Raw genomic sequence first — 24,503 nt, forward strand, 5'->3', positions numbered from 1 at the left:
GACATTTCATATCGTAATTTAGTTAACATAATCCAATTGTAAATATTATAGATATCAATCCGTCAGAAGCCAGAAATGATAATTGATTTGGACTTTGCTTTATAAAATGTGCATAATAAATTTATAAAATGTGAATTTAAGAAAGTGTTGGTCACTCCACTATATTTTTATCCTTCTCCTCTCGCTAGTTTTCTTTCATACAAAATGATATGCATTTTTTGGAATATCACTAAGAAGTATAACTTCTTCCGCGCGTAGGGACTCCACGCACTTTTTTTTGAATACAATTATTTTTTTTGTACCGAAATTTTTTTTTATATATTTTTTATATTATTTTTTTCCCAATTTTGCTTTTTTTTAGCAAAATCTACTTTGAATTCTATTTTGGATTAATTTCTCTCTTTGATATTAGTAACTAATTTTTTTGAGAATTTTGTTTCAATATATTTTTACCATTAAATATATTTTTTGAGCACTTTCTATAATATTTTCTATTTAAATGTCGTTCTACGCTTTTAAACACCGCTTTTAGTACCACAATCGAGCCAGATCAGCAACAATTTGCGCAAATTGCATTAAAAAATGGTGAAAAATTTCACCTTTAATACAACAAATTGAATGCTTTTAATGCCAACCCACTTCAAGCCAACTGTCAAATTGAGGTTATGTACACAGAAGTGCTGTAGTGCCAGCAAATACAAGCATACAAACGAGCATGCACTTTGAAAAATACAAAAAAAAAATTATATAAATGCACACACAGCTATATAATTATATACAAACACACATCTGGATACACAAAAAAAAAAAATCATGTGGACACACACACACAACCACACACAACAGTCACTTGTGAATGCACATGGCTCTTTGAGGTTACAACCGTCTGGTTGTGGAATGTCTGCATGCACCGCTTATAGCCAACGCCTCACACACACACAGACGCGCGCCGCTCACTGTTTGCACTACAGGCCGCTACAGATTTTTACATTAATTCCATTGCGAGATATAAGGATTTAACGATTTCATTGGCACTTTGTGTTTGAGCACTAACACACATACACGCATATGCTCATACATATGTACATATATATGTACAAACGCATATTGTTGTTGTTGTTGAATAAAAAAAATTATAAAAAAACGTTGGAAAAAGCTTATTGCAGCAGCGCGTAAAGGAAGTAAAGCAGTAAAGCCTTTTGGCCAAAAAGCAAATACGCATGAAATGCAGGTCTGAGAGGGTTTGAGTGGTGAGAGTGTGCTTGTGAAAAGGCTGGGAGTCTCATGCTGCTGTCCACACTACTGGTGTGAGGTTATACAACAAATACTTGCAGTTACAAATCGATCGAATTGGTTGCAAGTCATATATAGAGAAGTCTCTGTATATAGTTCTATACGTTCAAGTTGTTAAAAAAAAGTTATTTTTATCAGTATAAATATATATAAATAAATCTGTTTGTATTTGTTTCGACTTTGTCTTTCCATAAAGCGTATACTTCCGCTTACTGTCACAGTCGGCGACACACTCCACAGTCACTTAGTCACTCAGTCTCTCAGTCAGTCTCTCAGTCAGTCACTCAGTCAGTCAGTTATCCAGTCATCGAGTCACTCAGCGCTTAACATCCAGCGCTTCCTCGCGCTGAAATTGCCACTCGTCGACTGTCAGCATGCAATTGGTTGGTTTTAAGTAACCGAATCTACATATATAAAAAAGCGGTTACGGTGAAGTCAGCCGACTACATATACATATATACATGTACAGCCTACTTTTGTCACCCTTACGACGGCTTAAAGACACTTTTTTATTTGTATTTTCAAGGAATATGCCTACAATTAAAAATCGTTGCCTACTTTTAGGCGTTTAATATTATTTTTTTTTAACTTTACAGTTTTCGTAATAAACAAAAAATTTTAGAATTTCATTTGTCTTGCCTTCATTAAGCTCTCTTCTTCTTTGGACAAACACCAGATTTTAAAACGCAGAAAATTTTTTTTTAGTAAGTCGCTGAAATTGCTTACCAGCTATATTTCCGGTTTTCTTACTTTGTTAGGGGTAACTGCGTGAGTAAGCAACTACTAGACAAAGCTATTTAATGTTCTTAAGACAATTATTGTCCCTCTTATATTTTATTTTGTGCTATTTTCAATGAATATTCCAAAAACTAAAAATCGTTGCCTACTTTTAGGCGTTTAATATTAGTTTTTTTTTACTTTAAAGTTTTGTTTTTGAAACAAAAATATTTGAATTTCCTTTATCTTGCCTTCACTATGCGCTCTCCTTTTTCGATTCATATATATTTTCTTCATGGAAGCCTTGGCTTAGTAACCTTACTCAGTAGACCCAAACACACACACTCGAATACATGGCCATACAAGCAACCGAAATTCAGTATTTGACTTGCGGTGCTACAAAATCTTATTCAACTTCACTCTAATCTCCAGCGCTCCTACTCTGCCATCATACTACCACATACCCACCTGAGCTGCGGCATATACGCCACCACCCAACTTGAATACAGGCACACAACGGCAAACCTTCGGGGCTATATCCTTGGGGAACTGAACAAACATTTAACTGATTACATGATTGTATTGTAGTATTTGTATGCGTTCTATAGCATTGCTGAGCTGATTTGTATTTCGCCTCAAACTATGCACCAATGCGCAGTTGTTGGTTTGTATATATGTGTGTATAGCTGTGTGTGTTCGTGTATTATCGCATGGTTGATTTTTTGATTTGCAATACACCTGGGATTAGCTTTGTGGCAAGCAGCAGCAGCAGCAGCAGCACAATAGCATATATCTGAGTATACAGCTATATTTGCGCCAACCGACCGTTACGGCATTGAAGTGGCCGCCACAGTCAGTCGCAGCCTTCGGGAAAAGCAGCGCTCCTTAGCTGCCAAGGAAATAAATTGTCTGTGCGTGTAGTAATTGTAAATTACATTTATTTGTATATATGTATTGTGAATGTGTAGCTGAAAAGCAAGCGGGCGCCTGTAAGTATGCTACATGTTATACAAATAAGGGTTGCTATGGCATTTGGCATGCGCTAGATGTACGTCAAAGTTAATTGGTTGCATTGGGAAAACTCAAATTTAGCGGTTATCCATTGTACATATAGGTATATACCATCTATAAAATGTGAAATGTTATTGACACCTAAATGTATGCTAACTAATATGGCTGGTGTGTGCCGGCAATTGAGTAGGCCTCATGTCTGTTGCTGCAACTGAATTTTAAATCATGTCTAATGATTGTGGCATTGAAACAAAAGTTGTGGAAAACCGTTAATGCGCGCAGGCATGCGGCAACGGCGGAGTTGTGGCATAGCTATGCGGCATACCATCACAATGCTTACAGCCTTCGCTTTCACACTCTCCCTCACTCACTCTCTCTTGGTGTTTTTTGATGCGCTCATGATTTATGGCACACAATTTGCGTATAATTGATGCTCTTTGTGTTTTATGACTCCACACCGCCTATAAGTATGCTAGTTTAGATTTTCAAACCGCAAAAGAGGCTGGCGTTTTCTTCAAAAGCCGCAATTTCTTGTATTAACCTGCGAACTGAGCGGATAGTTTGCTTATTTGCTCTGCTCAGCCTGTCGGCCACGTGCTATATATTGTAGGCCATTAAAATATTTTATTTCATTTGTTGAAATTTAATGCCATTTTTGTGGTTTATATTTACTAATGTGTGTGTGTGTGTAACGTTGATTTATGGCACATAATTTTCTTGCACAAATTGTGGTTTTCAAATGTGTGTTTTATTGCTGGCAGGCAACGAAAAAGTGCGCACTGCATGCAGATTATGATGGAGATTTATAAAGCTTACTGTCTTGCATTGATAAAAATGTAATTTATGTTGCCTACATTTAGGCGCCTGAATGGAGATTAGCTTGAATTTTGTACTTTTCTTGATTTTCAGCAATAAAACAGTTCTTAAAATTAAACAAAAATGGCAACACAATCATACTAGCCATATTTGCAATAATTTTTTGCACGCCTTAAAGTATGCACCAACGGCAATAATTTAAATTTGCTACAATATATGGTTTAATATGGCTCTCTACACTTGTTTTATTTGTATTTTTCTTATATATATTTCCGTGTATATTATATTTTTCGTTTTACATATTATCTGAGAAACCCTAAAAGTATGCAATGCATAAATGACACTCGTAAATGTATACATATTACAGTAATATTGCATTGCCTACACTCAGCTCAATTCTTGGCAATAGCTTAAAAGTCATTTTGCGTTGACGCCTAAAAGCTTACTACATATCGATGTGCCTAAAAGTAGCACTCATCAAATGTTTGTGGCAAGTTACATGCAGACACACTCTCGTATCTACTACGTATGCAACGCATTGACTAGTCATGCCTTTACCTACATATTTACACAAATAACCAAAAATACATTTTCGAAATCACCTAAAAGTCGACCACATTTTTATCTGTGACAAATGCAAATATGTTCGCTGAGATTGTGAAAAATTGTTGTTTGCCTGTGTTGTTGTTGTGATTGTTGTTTGTTTTGTTAGCTTAGCAAAATTTGAGATTTAATAACAGTTCAACGTAAACACGCACATACATACAGACACACAGCGTATGTGAGCATATAGTAAACAAATACGCTTTGATTCATTGCTAAGCCTGCTTATAGATTTTTTTTGGTTGTTGTTGTTGTTTTGTGCTGAAAGCAAGTGTATTTGTCGTTGTGCATGCGTGCCTGCGATATTTCAAAGTCACCAAGCACATATGACATACTTAGTTTTTCAGGAAAATGAAAAATATTTTCGTAGCACACATATAGATACATACATACATACATATATCTATGTCTCTCATCTTATAAACATATATATACACATGTATTTATGCATATCGAACGCATATGGAGGCGAATTTTTGCATGACAGTAGCTGCTACAGCAAGGGTATATTGAAAAAACGTATATTCCTCCTGCGGAGAAGCATACTTTCAGGCGTTCTTAGCAGCATATACATGCCAAATGTTGATATGAAGTCATATTTCATTTTGCCTGCGCTTTATTTCGTACAAAGAGCGCTTGTATTGCCTTATTTTCATTTTCTGAGCATGCCTAGCTCGAAAGCGCCTAAAAGTAGGTAAAGTCAAAGCTATGCTTAATAAAAAAAGAAGAAAAAAAAAACAAGAAAAAAATCCAGTCGTATATGCAAAGCTCTGCATATGTAGTTTGTAAGGCAGCAACGAACAACATTAGCTATTTGGTGAACTGCCACAGGTGAGCTGCCACATTTTGTATACGCAGCTACTGGAAAGTGCGGCGTTATTGCGCGCGCTCAGTGATTTGACAGGCTGACTGATAGTCGCACACACACACACATGTATTCACTCACTTCAGTCACGCCGTTAGACGAGCATTCATTCACTCAATCATTCATTCCTTCAGTTATTCATTCATTCACTCTGGCAACCCAGCGTCATTCATATTGCCATTCCCATTCACATTGATTGCTGGCACGTTAGATTTGCTTTAGCGCTGCGTGATGGGCAACATTTCAGAAACCCGTTTGCAACCATTTTACTTGGCATGATTTCTCGTACGTGACGATCCCTTTCAATGTTGGCATTTTGAAGTGCAACAACAACAGCAACAACAACAATTCAAGCATATATACGAACCGCACGTCACGACACAGCGCTATCTGTTGGTGTGTGTGTGTTGGTTGTTGTTATGCTTGTTGTTGTTGCTACTTCCCTCGCCTGATTTAAGTCGTTTGCTGTGCGTACGCATAAATATCGGCACAATTCTAACGGTGCTTAGACGATATCTTCCGCTATACGCCTGCCTTTTCCTTCGTAGCTTCACCGCTGCTGTTGGTATGCGTGCTACTTTAAGGATTTTTATTACGTTGCTGCGTGACGTATGTGCCGTTATTCGCATTTATTTATCAACAAACACACACACACTTAAACACAGTAGCAAGTTGCTTGCATAGGCATGCCTATACCTGTCTCCGTGTGTGTTGTTGTTTGTATTGCGCTGTGGTTGCCATGCCAATAAAAGCATCGTTGCTGCTGCTGCCATCAGCTTTGGCAGCACGATTTTTATGTACTTGCCGTACCTGTAAACTTCACTTTCGTTACGCGCGCTGCGGCGCTTGTGTGGGTTCATCGATATGTGCGCGCCATAAATCAACCCTGATTCAGTGCTTCATCGGCGGTGCTACCGTTGAAATTTACGTTGCTCGCTTTCGCCAACGATTTTTTCGACATTGATTTCGATTGCCTTCTTTCAATACGGCGCTGTGTATGTAAGAAGTACCACACATTTCCTTTGATGTGTCTTCTTAATCAAAAAATCCATTTGTTGTTGTGAAAATTTGGCATTGCAATGAAGATTTGCCATTTTTTATTTAATATAATTCGTGGCAGGCGAGTTTTAAGTTTGAGATGCTCAAAAGAAAACCAACAACCCTAAAGGTATGCTTCAATTTTAGTATAACTCCTAAAGGTATGCTTTAATTTATGAGATTTCAAAGTTTTTATTGGCAAGTCTTACTGTTTAGTTCTTATTTTACTATCTCTGACCATGTGTATATAACTTTAATAATTTAAATGCAGAAAAATATTTTTTTTTTTTGGATCTTTGTGAACCACCCTAATGTCCATATAAGTGTTCTGGTAGTTATGTGTCAGTTGCATAGTGACGTTTGACATACAGCCAAGTTGGCAGGTGAATTTGGGGCAAAATAGTCGAGCATATGAGTGGTATATGTAGAACACTATATAGTGCGACTACACCAAAGTACCAAAATTTCAAATATATATTTCGGTAAAGCTTTAGTCATATAGGTTTAGGCATCAAATGTAGCATGTTCATAAGTACAAGTACTGCCAAAATCGACATTTCATTTAAGTTGCCAGGCGTCGTGCACTGTTGCGCTTAACTGCCTGCCACCAAACACGGGTACACAAGCACACATACACTCACACATATTCGAATACATCGCACAGTGTTACATTGTTGTTGTTGTTGGCTGTGCGCTATCCTCCAGCGAATTTCGACTGTTTCGGCAGTTTGTTGTTGTTTTCAATTGCGGTTGGCAATTTTGGCGCAAAACGTTGCGATTTTGCGATTTGCACCAATGCGCAGCTGACTTGCCAACACACACACCAACACACGCTGGTAGGCACTTTTGTATGTATGTAAGTTTGTGTCCAATTCCCGAAATACATAGTTACTCGCCCGCTCTTCGCGCTGCTGCATTTAATGGATTTGCCACATAGCTAGTTGGCTGACTGCGCTGCTGCTGTTGTTGTTGGCTTTCTGTTGAAAAAAAAAAAAATGGCGCAATATGCGAAAAATCGTGGATTTGCTTACGGCGTAAAGTTCGACATTTGGCTTTTTTCCTTCGCTTTTTCATCGCGTACTTTTTCTGCTACACCGCTTTATTTGGTCCCTGTTGTGTATTCGCCCACACACACGCACTCACACATACTCACATATATATGTGATAACTGTGCCCTGTGTTTTGCTTAGCAGCAGCTGTTATTGTAGCGCTACAGCTGGCGGGGTTCAGTAGACGCAGCAACGGCATTCAGCAGAAGTTGTGTTTGTGTAGCATGAGGGAGCTACCAAATTCCCGTCGGATTTGTTATGCTATGGTATGGAGCCAAGCAGTCAGCTTAGCACACACACACATACACTTAAGCGCCTAAAAGGCATACACACTCCCTCTTCTTTTGTTATTCCATATTTTTTTGCTGGCGGCTTCCATGTGTGTCTCTGTGTGTCGGCGTGCGCCAGTAACTGCAGTTGATGCAGTTAGCAGCGTTTTAGGCGGCGCTCAAATGTCACGCCTACGCTTTTATGATTTTTGGTTTGTATTATTTACTTTGAATGCCATGTTGTTGGTGTTGTTGTTTGTGATTTTTGTACTCTCTTATACGTATGTGTCGGTAGATAAAATAGAAATGCTAGTGAGTCACTATCTCAATTTTGCATTTATAAGAAAAAAGTGTTGCCTACATTTAGGCGTTCATGCTTTTTTGGATATTTTAATGCAATTTTATTTTTATTTTCTACTTCCTCGATGCATTTAAGTTCTTGAAAAGTATATATTAAAGCATATGCTTTTCCTTACAGTAAACATATTCCTCAAATCTCTATCCTTTCCCTACATTTTCATAATTTCTCACCGCATTCGGCTCATTATTCTCTCGCGCATTGTTGTTTGTGCCAACAGCATCTGCATTGACACTTCATAAATAACCCGAAATGCTATAATTTATTGCGCAAAATTACCAGACACAAAGGCTTGCCAAGTCATACCATACTCTCTAAGCATCCCTCCCTCAACCAGAGACAACAAAACTTACACAATCAGTTGCCATGACGTACAACAACCACATTCTTCTTACTCTAAAGTAACACCCACTAACTAAATCGTTGCTTTTCGCCGCTTCCGAGTGCCATTAGTGGCATGGTGTTGCCTACATTTGGGCACTATCATACTATTTTTAGGTTCCCATAGCGCGCTCGCACACACACTAATAAAAACGACCACCCAGCATATGCTGCTTACTCTTTCTTGGCGCTTGAGTGCCATTAGAGAATTGCGTTTTCTTTTTTTTTTTTTTTGGTACTAACTATAGTGTGCCAACAACAACAAGCAAATATCTCAATATTTTACGATTTCTGTAGTTTTGCAGTTCATTGAAATTGAGGTCAACAGTTTATTGCTTGACATTAATGTGCGAAATAATAACGGTAAATTACGTGCTGGCTCACAATCGTGTTGGGTGTGTGTGTGTGTTCTATTGTATTTTACTTGCAATTGAAGAGAAGCGTGCAATATTTCACTTTTATTCGTTTATCTATTAACAGTTAGTTGCTTTGATTCCCCTTTCGTAAATATGCGCCAAACGCCTTTTGTCGTAGCAGTTTCGTATTTCGTTGTAAGTAATTTGATTTCTTATTCGTTGCCTACATTTAGGTGCGCATGAAATTTATAACTTGGTTTTTGTATTTTCTACTACTCCGGTCGTTATTTATAGCATGCAGGCAGTTGATTGTGAGCATATTTTTCTGCATATTCCAATTCCTTTTTATAGTTCTTTACCTCTTATCCTCAATATCTCAACTTGAGCATTTGCGCCTAAACTCGATTCTGTCTAATTTGCTCTCCATATATACTGCAGGCTGTTAATTCAATTTATTAAAGTTTTAAAATCTATATTAAAGTATATTCCTACATAAATATTATAGTAGTGTTGCTGCGCTTAAATATACTCTATTGCAGAGACTCAGAAATCTCTAAAATTTTGGTTTACTTCTATAAAGTTTTACTTATTCCCCGATGCGTGCTGCTGACATTTTGACCCAATTAAATTGCGAACTTCAAGTTTTGCAAAATTAGTGCAAACTATAAGCTATCAGTATTATATATTTATATAGCTGCATGTGTATATTAACTTTTTGAACGAATTTTAGGAGTTTGAGTTTATTATTATTGGAATATATTATTGTATATGTAGTTAAAAGGCAAAATTCTACTATTATTTACCTTAATAAGTCGTAAAATAGCAGTAGGAACCGCACTAATATGAGTTTAGCACAATTTAAAGCAATATGCGCCTAAAGGTATGCTTCAGAAATTGATATTTTTGGCATATTAAGAGGAAATACGACAAAATTTTGATGACTCTCATTTTTTCTCTGTATAAAAAACATTTTCGGAGTGAGTTTAAATACTAAAAACAAACTATGTGTTATAAACACGGATATAACCTTACAAAGCAGACGCTTAACCAGCACAAAAAATTGATAAAATCTCATGACATACATAACAACTGACAATCAAAGAATTAAAAGCACGCAGAGTGCTGGCAAACAGCAGCAGGCTAATAACAACAACAACAATGACGGCAATCAAAAATGTAAACAAAAATCTACCAAAAATGATCTAGCATATGTGAGGGCTTCAACAGCAGCAACCCATCTGACTCACCTAAATTGGCCACTGTGGCGGCGGCGACATATGTGAGTAAGAAAGAAGAAGAACAAGACAGATATGAAACATGTGGCAACACACAAAATTTATCTAATGCGGGTTAATTTGTTACGCATATACAACAGTAACAAAAACAAAATGCCTGGTATCAGCAACAAAATGGCTACAAACAGAGCTACAAAATAACAGAGCGAAGAAATTTCGAGTTGGACTAATAAAAACAGTCGCAGGCAGCACGAAGTTGAGGCTGAGGCATTAACTTGAAGGTAGCAGACGACATGACATGAGCATAAATTTGTAGTTGTTGTTATTGGTGTGCGGGTAGACACAGCATAGACGACAAGACGACAAGACGGCAAGATGGTAAAGGGCAGAGCCAGCAAACGGCAAGCTGCAGGCGACAACCGACACGCGGTGCCAGACAGACAGTGAGCGACACAAAGAGTTTCACAGAACAGATGGTTAGACAGTGATAAGAGAAACTTTGGCTTTTTGGTTATGGAGGCTATGTGTGTCTACATGGAGGTGATTGGAGAGTTAGTTGAATTTCGAGCTTTGAAGGTATTCTTGAACTGTTGGTGGAGTTTAAGAGCATTTTAGATTTGTTGAATATTAAATTTGTGTTATGAATATACATTTTGGTTGATTTTGAAGACATTTTGTAGCATAGTTTTAGGGTTTATTGATTTTTTTTAATTTTTTCTATTAATAATTAAGCATTCTTGTTTAAAAAATTTAACCAACTCTATTACGCACCATTCTAAATTAGTTTTCGTCACAAAAAAAGAAAAAATTTAATATTTTTTGGTGAAGCATACTTTTAGGCGCCGAACATTTTTTCTTCTATTTAACTAGATTTTGTGCTAAATATTAAACTAAAATGCAAAAACAACAAAAATAACTGAAAATGCATATCTATACTATATATATTACACAAAATAAGTTTAAAAACTTGCAAAAAAATCCTCGAAATTCCCTTGTTTCAACATTTGTTTGCAATTAAATGTAAGCGCTTGTTTTTATAGCAGCACATGCTATTACGCGAATTTTCCAAATAACCAAAAATATTTACATAACCCAACTTTTGTTGCATTGTTAATACGCGATAAGCGCGCAGCAACACTCACGCATATTCTCTCTCACGCCCCAAAGGGATCATTTAAAACTCATTATTACAGCGAATGGGATTAGATAAATATTTTGCGTTTGCCAAATTACAAAACAAAGCAAAATTTAGTTAAAAGTTATAAGCGCAAAAATGTTGATATATGCGCGCTGCGCTGTTTATTAATGTTAATGCTGGCGCTTGCATGTTGTTTAGCCTCTTTTTTTTTTGGTGAAAATTGAAATTGTACATATGCAGTGTTTAAGCTAGCTGTGTGTTACTAATGGAAAAAATGCTTTTGTAGTAATAGTAATATAGTGTCGTAGCAATGTCTGGGGATTACATGCGCAATTTTTAGTAAAACAACACATTTATTAGTTATTAGCTAAGCACTAGTGCCATATTAATAAAATATGATTATAAATAGTGAAGTAGACACACAAATTATTGAAGGGATTAGAGGCATGTATGTATTTTAGAAAACCAATAAAATGTTCACTTTGCAGCTAGTAACCATATTAAATTATTTAAATAATATATTTCACTGTAATTGTAGTATATAATGGGTAGCCATGGCGTATGCGTAACATTTTTAGTGCTAACGAGCATGTGCTTATGTATACGATTTTTTTTTGAATTTTTTTAAATTAATTTCTGAAATATTTTTTGTCTCAAAACTCCTATTTTACAACACCAATTTCAGTTCTTTCCATGAAAATTTTTATATTTTGATTTATATATTTTCTTATGGACTCTTATATAGCATATAAAGGCGCTAATTGCTGATTTTTATAAGATTATCATAATTCATAAACTTGATTTTAGTGTCTGATATGATTTTCTATTTCAGTTATGTTAATATTCCAATTTTTTTTCTTAAAATATAGCTGAAACTTAAATTTTGTACTGACACCACTGCGTATACGTAACATTTTCATATGAATTAAAGTTTTAAATCGAGTCACTTACGCTAAAACATACTTCTTTATACTCATGATATGTATATATCTGAAATATTTCCTGTTTCCCATGTATGTGTGCGCTGTGGCGACAACTTTGCCTCAACACAAAGCATACAACACACTAATGAAGTTTATCATTGTTAACGAAGACACAAAGAATGCCTGTGTATGTGCGCGCGTGTGTGTGTGTGTGTGGCAACAAAACCACTTTTGTGTACGTTTATTCTTGCATTTTTTATGCCAAAACTATTTCGCACAAAGGCGTTGCCGTTGACGTACAAGCAACCATGGCAGCCATATGCAGTCGGCGTCAGCGACAGCCACCATGCCAATGGCAAAGTCAAAGCAATGCTAAAGTGCTGCTTAAACTATTGCAACAACAACAACAACAATGGCAGTTGTAAGAAAATACCATATAAATTACATAAAAGGCGAAAGAAAAAAGAAATAAAAAAATCATAGTTAATAGGTAAAGAAGAAGGTAAAATTGAAGCATGAAATGTGAGTGTGTACTAAAGTAGTTGAGAGCAGTTGAAGAGGGATTTGAGGAGGTGAGGTTGTTACTGATTTTAAAGTGACTTTATTATAAATAAACAAGAAAATTTTTGTGATTTTGAAAAATTTAAATAATATTGAAAAATTTAATAATTTTGAAAAATTTAAATAATTTTGAAAATTTTGAATAAATTTGAAAAATTTAATAATTTTGAAAATTTTTAATAATTTTAAAAAATTTAAAAGATTTTGAAATATTTAAATAATTTTTAAAAATTATTAAATTTTTCAAAATTTATTAAGTTTGAAAATACTAAATAATTTAAAAAAATTAAATAATTTTGAAAAATTTAATAATTTTTAAATATGTAATAAGTTTGAAAAATTTAAATAATTTTGAAAATACTAAATAATTTAAAAAAAATTAAATAATTTTGAAAAATTTAATAATTTTTAAATATTTAATAAGTTTGAAAAATTTAAATAATTTTGAAAATTGTTGAAAAATTTTTGAAAAATTTAAATAATTTAAAAAATTAAATAATTTTGAAAAATTTAACAATTTTGAAAAATTTAAATAATTTAAAAAAAAATAAATAATTTTGAAAAATTTAAATAATTTTAAAAAATTTAAATAATTTTGAAAATACTAAATAATTTTAAAAAAATTAAACAATTTTGAAAAATTTAATAATTTTGAAATTGAAATAATTTTGAAAATTTTTGAAAAATTTAACAATTTTGAAAAATTTAAATAATTTTAAAAAATTTAACAATTTTGAAAAATTTAATTAATTTAAAAAATTAAATAATTTTGCAAAATTTAAATAATTTTAAAAAATTTAAATAATTTTGAAAATATTAAATAATTTAAAAAAATTAAATAATTTTGAAAAATTTAATAATTTTTAAAAATTTAATAAGTTTGAAAAATTGAAATAATTTTGAAAATTTTTGCAAAATTTAACAATTATGAAAAATTTAAATAATTTAAAAAAATTAAATAATTTTGAAAAATTTATATAATTTTGAAAAAATTTAATAATTTTGAAAAATTTAATAATTCTGGAAAATTTAAAAATCTTGAAAAATTTAATGATTTTGAAAATTTAAATAATTTGGAAAAATTTTAATAATTTTGAAAAATTTTAATAATTTTGAGAAATTGAAATAATTTCGAAAAATTTAAATAATTTTGGAAAATTTAATAATTTTGAAAAGTTTAAATAATTTTAAAAATTTTAAATAATTTCGAAATTTCAAACCAAATTTTTGCTTTCCTTTTTTATATAATCTCAGAAGTCTCTCGTAGTACATACAAGTTTTGATATTTTTTGTTGATTATATGAGCATGTAAACCAGCATATATGCAACCATATGGTAACGCTCTACCTTTTACACTTTCATGTACATATATCTATAGTAAAGCGCGCATAAATTATATTAAAACGCTGCTGCAGACGGCGGCATGAAAACCGCAGCCGCTTCTACTACAGCCTTGCAGCCTTATATGCATACAATTTTAGTAGGAAAAAATTTCACAAAAACTTTTCATAATATTGTCGGTTGTATGTAGTTGTTGAGTTGTTGTTTTTGTGGCTGTCACATTTTGACATGTGTTTGCCAGCGGCTGCATTGTTGTTTAGTATAATTTCATTACTTGCAGCGCCATGTTGTTGCTGTGATTATTAAATACAAAGCTTTAAGCAAGAGAGAGCAAGCAAAAGTATTTATTTTAAAGTAATTGGAGGCTGAGAGCTTTAGAAAATTGTTAAAGTTTATGGAAAATATGAATTATAGACTTTAAATATACTATGCGCCTAAATGTATGCTACATTTTTTACATTTCTTGCAATTTCTTAATTTCGAGAATGAATGCTTAGAATGCTTTTATAACTAACTGTGCTTTATGTGCGTTAAAAACCGTTAGTTTTCGAAAAAATACATAATTGCTGCCTCCTCTGTTAGATTTAAAGCGCTTTTGGGGATATGCGAGCACTTTTACAGCTGTTGTAGACAACATCAACTGGTTTTCAACAACATTTTTTTACAGACAGATACATATATACAGTATATTTAGCTGCTGTTGTTGCCGCCCATGTGGGTGTTTTGCTATTGCTTCTGGCGGCATTTTGTTTATTTACATTTTCGGCTTAAGCTGTGGCGGGCGCGATCTTGCGTCGTCGCGTCAGGCTGTTGTGGTATGCGGCGTGAGTTGCAAAGTAAAAACAACACAATAATTTAAAAACAAAATTACCTAAAGCGTTTGGTGAAAAAGCGGATTTGCGCCACTTTTCGGCTGAAAGGCACAAAAGCAAAAAAAAAAAAAAACGAGAACGAAACTCTTTTGACTCCCTACAAACGGCAGCGACTCCAGCGTTTTTACAATTTTACACACATTTCCTTGTTGTTGTTGTTGCAGATTTGCGCTAACAATGCACGCCGGCGTTTGGGCGAGCGCCGCATTGCGAGCCTCAGGGAATTTAAGAACTTTTTCGACAGTAACATTTGTTTTAGAAAAGTGCTCTGCGTGTGTGTTGTTGCTGGTTTTTTATTTACATGCTGATTTCTTTGCAGTTAACGGTATACGCCCCAGCGCTGTAAAACTTTTGCTACCTTTATTTTGCTGTCACACCCCTTAGCGGTGGAGGTCTTCCCTTTAACGCAAAAGTTTATTTTGTTAGCGATTTTTTTTGTTGTTTTTGTTTTTTGTTAAATTTGTCCCCAACTGATAACAAAATTCGTGTGTAGTGTGTAAACAACGTATGGCATGTGGCATGTGGCACACACGATACAGGCAACTGCCTGTGTGTGGCGGCATGCCATCGCTTGTGTGTGTTTGTATTGCTGCTGTTGTATGCATTCGTGTATTTGCTGCGGATTTTCTACGCGTTTAAAATGCCGCGCTGGGAGTTGAACGAATTTAATTTTTAATTTTCGAAATAAAAGTTTTGTATTTGCACGAAGGTAAAAAGTTGCTACACTCATGTGAAATGTACGAAAATGCGTTATAGATTTTTTGAGGAGCAGCAGACAAGCTGGTTGGTAGCCTAAGTCTTCGTTTTTTATATAGACAGAAACATTTTTTAATTTTTTTTTTAATATTAAGGAGTTCGGTTTTCGAAAAAAAAATATTATTTCCTTATAATGTTTCAAATTTAATAATTTTTTTATATATTTCATTACATTTTGTATAAAAATTGTTCCAAGCAGTTTTCATCTTATTTATTATCTATCAAATAATTTTTGTGAGTCAAATCATCCATAATTTATTTACATATTCAATCGAAATCACTTCTAATACAATTTCAGTAGTCTACATTTAGGCGCTCGCTTGCTAACTTTGCGAAATTTTTGTTGTTATTCAACATTTGTTATGTCTTTTTATGCATATACATGCAGAAAACCACTTGAGACAGCGGCATACCATAACAGCCGCTTGCGAGTTGTTGTTGAACAAGCAGCAGCTACATGTCAAAGCATAAAAGGCGTAGCATACTGCTAGGCGCGCTTTGTATTTAATACAATGCAGCGCTATGCGTTTGTATATGGAAAAGTGATTTAAAAGCAAAGCCAATGATGAGCTACACAAGGCATAGAAAGCAGAAAAAGGAATGCAGGTCCTTGAGAGATTACATATATAGGTATAATGCATAGAGTATGTGTCATAGTGTATGTGTCAGTAGCAATACCGAAAATGAGGAAATGCATGAAATTGCATTTTTCATAATAATTTTGTTATTCGAATTCGGATTTTTTGAAATTGAGAAGGCGATAATACTAGAATAAACAGAAAATGATATTAAACGCCTAAAAGTGTGCAATTTATTTGACGTTTATTTGGAAAATATGCCACTTTTGGGCATCAAAAGCAGTAAAATTTAGAAATTATTCATGTAAATGAGTAAAAAATTAAGAAAATCCAAATACTATATTTATAGTCTACTAAATAGCATCTCGGGTTTATCGATAGCCTGTTTGATAAGAAATAATGAAAATAAGAAGTCTTTAGGACTAGCAGATTGCATTCCATTGATGTCAGAGCTTCTACATGCTACTCATAATTCAACAGCGCAACCATTTGTTGACACACACTGTATGTGCACCCCACACTCATCTACACCCCCTACTGCGCGCTCCAAAAAATTACCCTGCGACATAATTAAAATTGCAACGCATGCAGCCCGAGAGTGCGCGCCCACAATTGCAAGTTGTGGTATGCCTTCACGCTGCAACCTTTGCCATCACCACCACCCACATAGCATGCACAGTTATTTCACCTTGTGCCTTTGTGCTTTTCGCGCGCCGCTGTTGTTGTAATATGTTAATTAAAAGATGTCTTTACAGCAGTCGACAATTTTGTCGCACGCAGACAAAGGCACAATCATATATGTAGACGTAAGCGCAAGCAAGCATGCGACCAAATGCATTGGAAATCTTCATATGGCTTAAGATTATGTGACTTTTTGTGCAACAACAACAATAGCAACGCGTTCATTTGCACAGCTGGTCTTTTTTGTTGCATTGTGCTACGCGGCGACTTTGCTGTATTGGTTGCTTGGTGCGCTTGTGGCAAGTAGTCTGCGGTAGAATGACTTCCGTCAAGGGAAATGACTACCTGCCATGCATGAATTTCTTAAACAACAACGCACACAAGCTAAAGCATGTGGATTTATGTAAACGTGTGTGTATATATTTCTCCCTCTCACATCTACCAGCGCATTCGCGCATTATCCTTACTTTCATTAAATGCTCACCCTCAGCGGCGCGCTCACTTCATTGGTATGCTTATGCGTTGTCGACTCATTTGTGCACATAAAATAAATTAAAGATGATGAAAATGCATTTTCCGCCACAGAAGCGGGTTGGTATATATATATGATAAGTATAAGCCTTTAGTCCAATAGAAACATAGCATATATATACATATACATATATATATATTTATCTGTAAATAAATTTCTCCTCTTACACTAGCATGAGCATATCTAAGTATTTGTGCGCTTGTTTGCATAATTATGAACTTGAAAACTGCCGCTTACATGCATTCAACGCGTCCGCCGGGACGTATGAGTAACAGTGAAATCACTTCATATGTATATATATATATTGTATGAAAGCATAAAACAAAGCCGCAACGCTGCGCGCTCGTTGTGCAATGAAGCAGGAAGAAGTGAAAGAAGGAAGCACAACAGCAAAGGAAACAGGATAAGTAAAACCGGCGGTTGAGGGCGGAAAACGGAAAAGCATATTCACGGTTGCGTCTAAGTTAAGCTAAGCAAATAGAAAAATGCATGTGAAAGCATATATATTTTAAATATGTATTCATTATGTGTGCGCATAATGCAAATGAAAAGTAGTAGATTGCATAATTATTTAAATAAGGACACACAACATACATACATACATATGAGTCTTTTTTATATATTTTTTTTCAATGTCTCTTGCTGCTTTGTGTAGAGCTTTCATTATTTTACCTTATTATACTATATATATATATATATATATATATATGTATATGTAAATATGTCTGTAAACTTAGTAATTTTTTACGATTTTTGTCGAGACAGTGAAATGACTGCTAAATACAGGAAATGATGTAGCTTGATGTGGCATATGTGGTGGTGGATTTAATTAAAGCAGACTTTTGTTTGAGTGAAAGCTTAGTTTTTAAGATTTTAATGAAGCAAGTAAATGGTAATTGTGATATATAATGATAAAGCTAAAAATGTTATAATGCTAAATTTAGTAATCTTGCAGCAACAGACTGAAAATATTATGAAAAACGAGATTTTACAAAAGAAATTATTTTTAAAGCAACAAATGCTGTTGTAAGTACTAAGTATGATTTTTTCCTCTTTATGCAAGCTTTTCAAATCTTAAATAGTAATAAAAAAAAATTGAGAAGCCACAAAAAATGAATTTAAGCTTTTGTGGAGCTTTCGCAAAAAGCTTTGGTGAAAGCTTCAAGAGCTTTAAGGCTTTGGTGCTATAATAATAGCTTTCTATGCTATTCTCATGAAATTTAATAGCTGAAACCTTAAGGAGAAAACGTTCAGAAGCTTTAATGAAAGTTCTAAAAGTTTTTTGGTGAAAGCTCTGAAGGTTTTGAATCTCCGGAGCTGTAATAATAATTGAGTATGGTATTTCCAGCTCTTTTAAAATCTGAAAAATTAGGAAAAAGAGCATAACTTAAATAAATTATTTTTGAGGAAAAAATTGTAAGCTTTAGCATCACTTTGTACGATTTTTTGCTCATTGTGGAAGCATTTCAATTATAAAGAAGTAAACAACCATCAAAGCAAAACCACGCTAAATGCAATTGCAACTTTTCTAGAGCTTTCACAATAGAGTTTTGATGAAAACTCTAAAAGCTTTAAGGCTTTGAAGAAATAATAATTTCCAGCAAATTTAAGAGCTTTCACAAAAAGCTTTGGTGAAAGCTCTGAAAGCTTTGAATCTCTGTAGGTCTAATAATAACTTATTATGGTATTGTCAGCATATTTAAACGCTGAAAAAATGCGAAAGTGATTTTCTGAAGCTTTCAGAAAAAGTTTTGGTGAAAGCTACTAATGCTTTAAGGCTTTAAAGTTTTGAAGACATAATAATAGCTTTCTATGTTATTGCCAGTTTATTTAAAATCTAAAACCATGAAGAGCAGAAGCTCAGAAGCTTTAATGTAAGTTCTAAAAGCTTTTAATATGTTTAAATAATTGACAAGAAACCTTTTTGTTCTCAATTTACATGCAACTGTGTCTTTAAATTATTTTAAATCTATTTCTAACTCCATTTGGTTTTATTTGCTTTATCTAGAAGATTTATATAATACCTGAAGTGCACATAAATGTATCAATATTTGTAGATTGGGCTGTTGGGAAATAGTAGAGAGCAAATATTATATGAAATATTTTTTTTTAAGTGCAAAAAGGCCAAAAATATACACTCACATACACGAAGGCAATATAAAAAGCTTGAAATAGTAAATATATGTCTGCATTTATATATACGAAAAGTATATGCAAATACATCGGAATGCATTTAAGCATCAACTGGAGAGTATCACTGCATAAATAGCAGCGTGGCAATGCTTTTTAGCAAATGCAATTGTGTATGTATGAAATGCGCTTTCCGCCTATTAAAAAGAAAATAAATAAATAAAATGAAAATTATTTGACTCACAAACTATTGCGCCACAGCAGCAGCTGGGCGGCTTTTGTAGAAGCCGCCTCAGCTTCCATGCGCATTTCAAATATATTTTTGAAGTATTTTTTTTTTTTATTTTTTTGTTTATTTTTTTGTTTATAAAATTTCAATGCTCTTGAGCCTGACGGTATGCTACAAGTATTAGTAAATGCAAATACACACACACACACACACACACACATGCCACAGTGATCGCTGCTGCCTGCTGTGGCATGCATGTATGCTTGGCTGTTGACCTCAGCGCATGCTGTTGGTTGTTTGAGCGCAAAAGTCAAGCCTTTTGCAAACAAACTTCCGAGTGCCGTGTATGCAGTGAAATGCAGAGCGAATATTGGCATAAAATGAAATGCGAATTTTGTTGTCAGAAAAATATAAATAAATTGCGCATATTAAATAACGCAGCACAAACAACAACAATAACAACAACAACAACAGCAGTAGCGTATAAAGACAGCAAAGCTATGCAAATACAATTTTGCAGCTGCCAAATTTCACTGAATGTGCGCAAGTAAGAATACACACATGCTGGAGGAAAAAAAAATAGTGTAGCATACATCTGTGCGCGCCGTGCACTATAGTACTATGGTAAATGCGTTCCAAAGCGTTCCGACATGCATTTGGCACACAACAAATATGTAAGGCTGCACCAAAGTCGCCTGGCTGCCTGCCTGCCTGCCTGTCAGCTGTGTCTCACTCTGTTGGCTCGGCTCAGCGCTCAGGCTGTTGGCAGCTGTAATGCGCAACAAATACCAATGCAAATAAATATGATTACATGCATGATTATACACAAATACATCCATGTGCATATATAAGCCATATTTTTAGCAACAAATACATGTGTACATACATGTATGCCAACAGCTGTGGCTGCCAGTTTACAAGTATTGACTTTCACATTCATATATATCCAAAGCGTCTGGGGGTAAAAGACAAGCCTATATGCAGGCTGATAGCGCTGATAGACAGCTAGTCTGCGGCACTCTCTTGTGCAATAACTGGTGCGCAGACAAATATATATATATTTATAAAGACACACACATATGTATGTGAATGCAACAGCAATTGACGTTTGTTCGTGCGCACTTTGGTGCCAATATAGCCAATTTATAGCTGACAGACAAACGCCTATATATTCTCATACAAGTTATACATTCAAGCGCCTGCATATATGTATTTGCATGCGGCTCAGCGTGTGTTTATATTGGATATTTTTAAATATTTGTTGCTGCATTGACTCTGTGTGTGTGTGTAAATAGGCTTATTTGTGATTTAAGTGGCAGTGTGCGCCTGCAAATATGCAAAGCTGCGAATGTGCGGAGATGCGTATAAAAATGTGAACTTCAAAGAGTTCAAATATGTACTTTTTTAGTTTTTTTAATTTTTAGTTTATTTACGAAAAGCTTTCACAGAGCTTTCGAAAGTTTTCTCGATATTTAAAATACAATAAATATTTTAAACACATTTTGTATGGCTTTAAGCTGCAATACAAATAAAAAAATTATCTAAAATACTTTTCTAGACTTCGATTAGTGGAATGAGCGCCTACTGAGCTTTTTTGGTATTTTATGAATTCTATGGGTTATGTAAACTATATCAAAACTAATCAAGATTAAATATTATTCGTTGCTATATTAAGTCATAGCGCTATGAAATATTTTCTAGAACTTTTGAGAGCTTTTGGAAAGAGCCTTAAAGCTTTTTCGAGTTTCTGATTTTCATAACGAAGTTCGACATAGAATTTCAAAATGATTAATACTACTTGAGGCTATCTGTATTACCAGAGTGTAAAAGTTTTTTCAGCTTTTTTATTTTCTTCATTCCTACAAACAAACGATTTCCAAATGACTAATACTGTTTGAAAATCTATACAAAATATATTTTTGTAGCTCTAAAAGCTTTTTATAAGAGCTTGAAAGCTTTTTTGAGCTTTTTTTATTTTCATAATGAGGTTGGACATAGAATTTCAAAGTGATTAATACTACTTGAGACTCTCTACAAAATATTTTATTGTATTTTAAAAAGTTTTTAGAAGAACTTAAAAGCTTTTTTTGAGCTTTTTCATTTTCTGCATTCCGGCATACGATTTAAAATTACTAATACTCTTGAAACTCTCTACAAATTCTATTTAGTATCTTTAAAAGCTTTTACCAGAACTTGAAAGCTTTTTTGAACGTTTTCTTTTTATTTTACTAGCGACTAGTATTTTACTAGTAGTAGGTACTACAAAATATTTTTTGTAATTTTGAAAGCTTTTTACGAGAGCTTAAAGCTTTTTTGAGCTTTTTTTTATTTTTTCTAAAGAGGTTCGCCATACAATTTTCAAATTACTAATTTTTCATGAGACTTATTTTACTTAAATTGTTATCAAAATTTTTTACTTTGAATACTTCTGGGCGCCTAAAAGTATACCTTGCATTTAAAACTCACATAAAATGACATTAGTGTCTATGCGCTTTTTAAACTGATTTTCGAGGGAATCCAAGGAATAGTTGCACGCACATTTACTAATTGCTTGCTAACACTTAAACAACGCCAGCAGCAAATAAATGCGGGCGTGCAAATTTAATTAACAGCTCTATTTTGCAATTAATGAATATTTAAAATATAAAGTGAACTTTGAACTCAATGCTCACTATCTCACGCTCTCACGCTCTCTCACTATTGATCACATGCTTCTTACAACAAATTGCTTAGCGTAATTATTTACAACACTATATTGGAAGCAAATTTATTATTTATTGCTTACGTTAGCTACAACAACAACAATAGAGATATTGCTATACAAAAAGTAAGTCAATTTAATTTAGATTAATGTGTTTGCTAAATTTTAACAACTTTCCAGCAATTAAAAGCAACAGAACAACAAATCAAGCAGAGTTTGTGCTGTAAACTTCAATGACACGCCTTAAACTAGGCTGCCTTCCTCTCCGTCGCTGGCATATTCGTGTTTGCACTCGTGTTTGTGTGTTTTTGCATGCATTTAGCTAATTAGCAGCAAACATATCTGAACTAATTAATTCGCAACGAGGCGAAATGCAAAATTCTCTGCATACTTTCGCAGTGCCACACACACACACATATTACAATATTGATGAGTTTGATGTGCATTCTAATGTACGTAATACATATCGTGTGAACGTGGCGGCCCTGTGTGTTTGCGAAATTCATTGGAGAGAAGTTCAACAAAAGTGGTTCGAAATGGTAATAATCCACATGCACAACAACAAAACAAGCCAAAACAAACACACATACACCGGCGAACATATGCAGAAAAAGCATATACAGTTGTAAAATCAGTCAATCGAAGAAAGCAACATGCAAAAGGCAGTGACGCCTAACACTATGCAACGCCCATAAACACTGTGCGTTGGCTGCGTTGTTGCGTGCGTGTGTCGTTGTTGTTGTTTGGAATTTCGTGCATATGCAGGCAGAGAGAGCAAATTCAGTATCAATTTCGATTAGCATGACTATGCGTATGGCTGTTGTGGTGGGTCAATATACCAGCTAGAAAAGCATAAATACCTAAATGTATGCTTTGGCATGTGCTATTTCGCTGTGAAAATCAATATTTGTAGCTGCATATTGCAGAGTGTTGTTGCTCGTGTGTATATTTTCGAAGTATTTTTTATATGGAAATGCGAGCTTTTTCAAATTTGCGCTACTATTAGTGAAAAATCAGCTAAAAACTGACGACCCGACAAATTTGCTGCAATGCATGGTTATTAAGATATGTCGAATATGTTTGAAAATTGCGTTCAACTGGCGCTGAATACAAGTGAAGTGTGCTGAATTGAGTTATTTTGACTTTTACTGAAATTCAAATCAATAAAAATTGGCGCTGAATACAACTTGTGTTTGCTGAATGGAGCTGAATTAAATAATTTGGATTTTTACTGCTTTTTAGCCTTGAAAAACTGTCGCGGGGTATAGATAAAGTATGCTGAATGTAGCTGATTTGCATTATTTTGATTTTGGGTGCTTTCTAACTAAAAAAAATGTTGCTGAATATAAATAAAGTATATCGAATGAAGCTGAAATGCGTTATTTCGATGTAGGATGCTTTCGAACTCAAAATAAACTCTTGCTGACAAAACTTAAGTGTGCTGAATGGAGTTATTTTGACTTTAACTGAAATTCAAATCATTTAAAAATAGGCGCTGAATACAACTTAGGTGTGCTGAATTGAGCTGAATAGAGTTTTTTGGACTTGTACTGAATTTTAACGTAATAAAAATTGGCGTTGAATATAAATTAACATAATTCACGTGAGCTGAATGTAGTTGAATTGAATAATTTGGAATTTTACTGCTTTTTAGCCATGAAAAACTCTCGCTGAATATGATTAAAGTGTGCTGAATGCAGCTGAATTGCGTTATTTTGACGTAGGGTGCTTTCGAACTCAAAATAAGCTCTTGCTGACAAAATTGAAGTGTGCTGAATTGCGCTGAATTATAGCAAATGTAAATAAAAAAATGATTAAATCCTAAAAAAATGTTAAATAAATTAAATCAATCACGTGCTGACTAATTTTTATGATTTTTTACATAAGAGCTGGTTGTTTCTCAGGTTTCTATATAACTACGATAATATTCTATATATATTTTATAATATTGCCTCTTTACTTTTAACTAGCTGCTTTTTGGTGAGAAGTTTTCTAATTAATTTTACTTTTGCACTTTCTATTTTCCTCCCAAGTTTCTTATATTTCCAATTAATTTAGTCTTACACAACT

General features: G+C 34.1%; 1 protein-coding gene across 6 annotated transcripts in view; it reads right to left on the bottom strand.

The window, feature by feature from the left end:
• Positions 1-24,503, bottom strand: part of LOC105220773 (teneurin-m) — a 319,151-nt gene that overhangs the window by 80,304 nt on the left and 214,344 nt on the right. The gene's annotated exons all lie outside the window — the stretch shown is intronic.

The sequence above is a fragment of the Zeugodacus cucurbitae genome, chromosome 4, assembly GCF_028554725.1.
Source record: "Zeugodacus cucurbitae isolate PBARC_wt_2022May chromosome 4, idZeuCucr1.2, whole genome shotgun sequence".
NCBI lineage: Eukaryota > Metazoa > Arthropoda > Insecta > Diptera > Tephritidae > Zeugodacus > Zeugodacus cucurbitae.